We start from the raw sequence: 7,071 nt of genomic DNA, 5'->3' as shown, positions 1-7,071 counted from the left end.
CAGTGTTGAGCAACCAGAAACGCCAAGACTTGGCTGTAAATCAGGACCCATCCCCTTTTGTCACATCCTATGAAGGGGAAAGCTTTTTAAAAATGTGGAAATCTCAAAAACAAAAATAACATTTTGTGAATGGATCCTTACAATAAACAAAGAAAACAGAATGATTACCTTAGGATATCAACTTTCACATACAGTTTAAATATTACTACCACTTGGGATCAACCGAATACTTTCAACTCTATAAAGTTTCCATTATTTCATTTAGCCAGAGAAATATGCCAGCTAATATTTTATTAAGTCTGAGAATACTTTAACCAGCCCTTTCTATATCTATCAAGTTCAAAGAGATGATATAGTTCATGTATTAAGACTCCATAAAGTTTAGTCCTAAAAATGTGGATTATATTTCCAATACTTATTAAATATTTTTGTCTATTGGCTGATTTATTTTAGGCCCATGGGTACATGTTTTTATTGCATGGTGGGGTTAATTCATATGCTCCTTCTAGATGGCTCTAGCATCTTTCTGTTCATGAAGGTCACTTAAGATGAAAGGCATTAAAATAAAGTAGATTTTAGGTATCTAGGCATGTGTTTAATACACCAGCCCTTCTTTATAATACTTATTTCTGGTCCTGGGCATCAAAGAAAAAAAAATGAAAAGTCGGCACTGTTCTCTTAAAAATACGTCAAGGCCCCCGACTCTTTAACAACACAGGAAATGTCAAATATTATATGGATATAAATAACTCAGTAAAACAGGGTTACAAGAACATCTGGCTTTGCACAATTCCACGCACTCGGCTGGCGCAAAGATATTTCAGTAATACTATCCAGTCGTCGGGTTGTGTGAGACTGTGGGGCACAGAAGGGAATTTGAGTGTCGGATGAAAAATGTGCTTGTAAAAAGGTCTGGGTTGTTATCTGTCTAATCCGTCCTAATCTGTTCAGTCATTTGCTCTGGGGGCTCTTAAGAGAGGAATACTGACCCCCCCCCCCTCTGGAAACCAGTCTCTTAGACAGATACCCCTCGGGGCCCCAGGGTTAGGGACGGAGGGCAGAAGGTTAACGACCCTCCCCTCAAGGAGCAAGCTGCCCCAGTGATAACTGGAGAGATCATTTTTAAAAGGGACATCTCAATTTTCAGGAGGACTTGCAGCTTTATTTCAGGCCTAACACTATGGAGGTGATCTAAAGGGAACATGGTAATACACATCTTTGTTCTTGTTCATCTTGTCGCTTGCCTGATTGGTTCCATTCCTTGATTCCCTTCCTCTCTTCCCTGCCTCACATTCTTCACCTTAGGCTTCCCTTTTATTTTTAAGAATTCCTTGGGCTCTGGGCAAGCCACCATTTGTGGAAGGCAGTTTGTGCAGTTAGACTATTTGGTGTTCATTTCACTTGTACAAGCTTAAAAAAGAAAGCAAAACTCCAAAACAAATATACACAAAAAACCCACACAAGGCATTTAAGGTTTATGGTTTTCCTCTATGTTTAAATTACCATGTTCATCATTAAAAATAATAAAAAGCAACATCATCCATGTCAAAAGAAGACAAAGTGAAATATAAGTGATAGGTATATCTTAGACCCTTAAATGATTCTCACTTATTTATTCTGCAAATATTGAGTAACTACTATGTGCCAAGCACTGTGGTAGGTAAAAACTCAAGGCCCCTCCTTGCCTTTAAGGAACTCACAGTCTACTGGAGGAGGCAACACATGGAAATAAAGTTACCATATGATATAATGCAATACAGTGCAATGCAATGCAATACAGTGTTTCTAAAATGAAGTGAACCAATGAAAGAAAGTAAATACCAGATAAAAATAACTTGCTTAAATATCTTTTACCATCCATTGGAATATCTGGTTACACTTGCATCTTTCTACCCCTTCAGCAGTATCTCTGGACGTCATTTGATCCTTAGATAAAACCAAGTCTAGCTGGAGAAACACAGGTAGCTCAGTAGCTGAATGGCCACGCTCCTCAGTGCTAGAGCGGGAAGTGGAGGTGAAGCTGATTTCTTTCTGAAGCAGCTGGGAAAAACTGCATTGAGCTGAAAGAAATCCTTTGATTTGGAGTGTGGTTCATAGGCATGCATGATAATCTGGTTCTTGCAGGGGTTCTTGGGAACCCCAAAGTGCTACCCTTAACACATACAGTTTTGTGGGGTTTTTTTTCTCCAATTACCTTATTTTATTCATTAACTAACTGGTTAATTCAACTACTATGTACCTGAAGAGCTCCTTCTATGTGTCAAGGTCTGTGATAGATGACAGTCCTTGTTTTCAAGGAGCTTAGTCAGGTGGAGAAAGCCATGTAAACAAACAATTAAAACACAGTGTGATAAGCGTTAGAGATCCTTGCTCAAGATCAGAGGAAGATAAAGAAAGCTCTGGACACTAAACTCTGGGAGGTGGGTGGATTGGCATCTGATGGATCAGAGTAATTCTCACATTGAATATTTAAAAGACAAATGGCACTTTTCATCCAAAATCATCCTGATTGGCTACATACCTTGTATATATTAATCAGATTATTTCCCAATTCCCTCTCACTGTGTGCTCTGTAGACTTCGCTTAAAAGGCATGGCCACTCGTCAGCCTGAACTGAGGACTCTGCCATACCCTGTGATTAGCTCCCCAGAACCTTGAGGGTTCATCAGGTTAATGTGTTGGTGGGATCCCAGCCCCCACAGGTCCAGCCCATCCCCAGACAAATACCCTGTTGAGTATCACTGCCAACCTGCTTTTCTACTGCTTTCTTGCAGTCTTGCCTTTCTTTTCCTATTCTATTCCAGGGATTGGAGAGAACAAACTGCCGCCAGACAGCATTAAGATTGTGACACAGCCCAGTACACTCCAGGAAATTCAAACTGACAGAAACTCCTGCCTTCTGCTATTGCAAAAGTGGCTTGGTGTAGCAAGATGCCAGTTTAGGACTATGGGCTGCCATTAAAGGTTCCTGACTCTCTCTGCAGAGATGGGAATGCCTGGGGGTGGACTGGCGGGGGGCGCTGAACGCTTTGGCAGGGTTGAGATAAACACTCAGGTTGAGGCATTTTTCATCTGTTTAACCAGATCTCATTATATTGTCAAACAAGACTGGGACTCACAAGAAACAGCTATGCTATTCTTGTTGAGAGCTGGGACAAGAGATAAGAATTTATTTTTTCCACGGAGGTAAATTTCCTCAAGGCTGGGATGCCAGGCAAAGTTTTCACTGAAACAGAAAGGGTGGGGGCAGGGAGGTAAGCTCTTAGATACTTTGAAGAAAAGTCCAAGGGTACTTCCTATAACCCCACCTTGCCTGAGATGGGGAAAAAAGAAGACTTCAGTAATATCATCCCCACGTCCTCTGCAGAGAACTCCCTTCTGTAGGCCACCTGTTGAACGTTATCCCTAATCCTGTACTCCCAAGCTATATCACTCGCTCCTCCTGCTGACTCCGGAAAAAGGCTACTCTGTTGTTGCTGTTGTTGTTTTGAAGTTCTCTTGTCTTTTCTAGGCTGAGTTGAATTTAACATGAATGGCTTAGTCTTGATGACACTCAAAAGTTAGGTAAATTTTTACGCCACCCAGCCGTTAGTTGGAATTCTGTAGGAATACTTGTGACTCATGTGAAAATCCTTGTGGATAGTTTTATGAAGTTGTCTTACTGAAAGAGAATATCTGCATTTTAGAAAATCCAAAGCAAATGTCTGCTCAGTGAATCCTTTTTTAACCACTGGCTTCTCTCATGGCTTCTCTCTATTTCACATTTGTAGAGTGTATTTCCCACCCATAGCTGTTTTTGTTCTAAATCATAAGACTCTGTGGTGTAGCTTCGATTTTTTTCAAACATTCTCTTACTTGTTTGCATTTTCAACCTTCTCTACTCCCTGTAAGCCTCTCACATCCCTACTTCACCTCCTGCCCAAAGGAGGACCTTGCGTCCTACTGCACTGAGAAAAGAGAAGCGCTCAGGAGGCAACTTCTTTACCTTCCTGCAACCAAATCTGCAAATTCATATCGGCCTCCATATTACCCTGCTCCTTTCCTATGACAGTGGAGAAAGTGCTCCTTTCCTATGACAGTCTCTTGGGTCACCATTTCACAGAGTAGGAAACATGCAGAGTGATAAAGAACTGTCCACGATCTTGTATCTAGTCAAAGTCAGTGGCAGATGACTTTGAACTCAAGCCTCCCGATGGCCCCAATGCTGTTCTCACTGCATCATAGTGCCTTTTAATTTTTAAAATTAGGTAAGCAGTATTTTATTTCAAAATGTTTGCAGTGGACATGTCTGTCAGGCTTCCATGCTCCCTGCAGGTATTTGCAAGAGAACGGGATCTCTGCATGGTGATACATGTGGCTCTGGGGAGGTTGACTGTACCCTCAGCTCTAGCTGTGGAGAAATCACCTAGCAGCATCTCCCAGCCACAGTGATTGGTTCAGAAGTGGGCCCATGTCCTAAGCTGGTCCAATCAGAGTGGCACGTAGATGGCTCCTCTCCTTCTGTATGGTATGGTGTGAGGATGGGAAGCCTGGAACCATTGTAGCTATTTTACCAGTATGAGGTAAGTCAACCTGGAGATAAAGCTAATCACAGAAATGGACTGAAAACAAGAGATTTGCAGGAAATTAAAGCAGTTTAAATCATAACCCAACCTCCTCAGTTATGTTAGTCACACATTCCTGTTATTATTTAATTCACTTTGAATTCAGTTTTCTGTAACCTATAACAGAAAACACAACTGACAGATATAACTTTTTTCTGATTAAAAGATTGATTTTTTATACATGACATAGATAATTCTGAAAAATATAAAGAAGAGATGAAAATAATCTATAATTTTACTACCCAGAATAACTGCTGTTAACACTTTAAAGGTTCCTTTCCAGTGTTTCTTGGAGAAGAGGTAGAAATTAAGCTTTGTTTGTACAATGTTTTTTTTAACTATTATATTACATGAAAATTTACATGTCCTTGTGTGATCATTGAATATGGCAACATGTTTAAACCATTTATATTTATTTTCAAAATAGCTGTGGTTGAACTTAACATTATTTAGTTTTACATTTTGTGTATTTGTCATTTCTTACAATTTCATTTTTAAAATCACTTGTGTTATATAAAACAATTTTTAGATTTAGTTTGTTAAAAGAAAAACTTCAGCTGAATTACATTTAAAGGAGTTTACTTAAGCAAGGAACGATTCGCTAATCAGGCAGCCCCCAGAATCACAACAGATTCAAAGAGACTACATACAGTGCAGCCACGTGGTGGAAGATTTATAGACCAAAAAAAAAAAAAAAAAAAAGGGAAATGACATACAGAAATCGGAAGTGAGGTACAGAACAGCTGGATTGGTTGCAGCTTGTCCTTTGCCTTATTTGAACACTCAGCAGTGTATGGTTGAAGTAGGGCTGCTGGGATTGGCCAAGACTCAGCTATTGTTACAGGCACATACTCCTAAGTTAGGTTTTCAATCTTGTCTACCTGTGAAGTTAAGTTGCAGTTCATCCACAAGGACTCAAATATAGAGGTGCAGAGTCCTCAGGCCATATTTAGTTTGCTTTAACAAGTTGTCCTTAAACATTTACTGAGCACTTGCCCTTGAAAGTTTCTGGGAACAATGAGTTCCTGTCTTTGTGGAGCATACTGGCTGGTGGAGAAGGCAGACGTTTAGTCAGAAATACACAAAGATGAGCGTATTATTATAAATATGGTGATTATTTTAAAGGAAACGACATGTGTACGAGGTTAGGTGGTGTAGTCACTCATTTAGACCTGTGGGTAAACAGGAGGGTGGGCTGTGAAGTCAGGGAAGTGTTCCATGCAGAAATGATGCTTGAGTGGATTAGGCAAAAATGGAAAGAAGTTAGCTGGAGTGAGGGAGGGTGTGTGGGGTCGGGGAGACCCTTTTCTGCAGAGGGAGAAGAATGGGCAAAGGCCACGTCAGGAAGCAGCTCGGCACATCTGAGGATCTGCAAGGTGGCTGTTGGAATGCATAGTGAGGGGAGATGGTGGGGTGCGGCTAGAGAGAAGGCAGAACTAGACCATGACAGCCTTTAGGGGCCATGCTAAGGACTTTGTACTTTCTCTTGAGAAAACTGGGATGGCATCAGAGAGTTTTAATCTAGAGGAGGCTGATAGCATAGACCCGTGACTCTCAACACCTACTTGAGGCAAGGATGGGCTGGAGGCTGGAGAGACTGCAGCAGTGGGGCTTGGGTTGGTGGCAGTGCGTGGAGGTGCAGAGGTGCTTGAAAAAGGAGATGCTGAGGAGGGGCTATGGGTAGCAGTTAGTGACGGGTTGGATGTGGAGCGTGAAAATGAGGGAGAGCTCTAAGAGACATCTTGGCTGCTAGCTTTGGGTGGCTGGATGGACAGTGGTGTATTGAGGGAGAGGGTCGTGTGTGCAGAGAGGTGCAGGAGAGCCTGAGGTGGCAAGGGACGTCACGTGCATGTGGGATGTGTGGCCTGGAGCTTGCAGGACATTTCCAGGCTGGAGAAACACACTTGGAAATAATCAGAGACGAGATGGAAGTTGTGGTCATGGCTTGCAGGAGATTGTCTTTCATGAAGGAGATTAAGAGTGAGATTCCCGGCTGGGCACGGTGGCTCACGCCTGTAATCCCAGCACTTCGGTAGGCCGAGGCAGGCGGATCATGAGGTCAGGAGATCGAGACCATCCTTGCTAACATGGTGAAACCCTGCCTCTACTAAAAATATAGAAAATTAGGTGGGCGTGGTGGCGGGTGCCTGTAGTCCCAGCTACTCGGGAGGCTGAGGCAGGACAATGGCGTGAACCCGGGAGGCGGAGCTTGCAGTGAGCGGAGATCGCGCCACTGCACTCCAGCCTGGGCGACAGAGCGAGACTCCGTCTCAAAAAAAATAAAAATAAAAAATAAAAAAAGAGTGAGATTCCCTCTTACAAGAGGGTCTGCAACCCAGACTTCAGGAGCATCAACTTGTACTGACTGGGTAGGGAGGGTGACCCTCCTGAGGACACTGCGAAATAAGAGAAAAAGCTAAACGTGCAGCCACAGCACCCAAAGGAAGAGAGTGCGTCAGGAAAAGGA

This window comes from Gorilla gorilla, chromosome 9 (genome assembly GCF_029281585.2).
Source record: "Gorilla gorilla gorilla isolate KB3781 chromosome 9, NHGRI_mGorGor1-v2.1_pri, whole genome shotgun sequence".
In the NCBI taxonomy this organism is placed as follows: domain Eukaryota; kingdom Metazoa; phylum Chordata; class Mammalia; order Primates; family Hominidae; genus Gorilla; species Gorilla gorilla.
Note: the sequence above shows the minus strand (reverse complement) of the source record.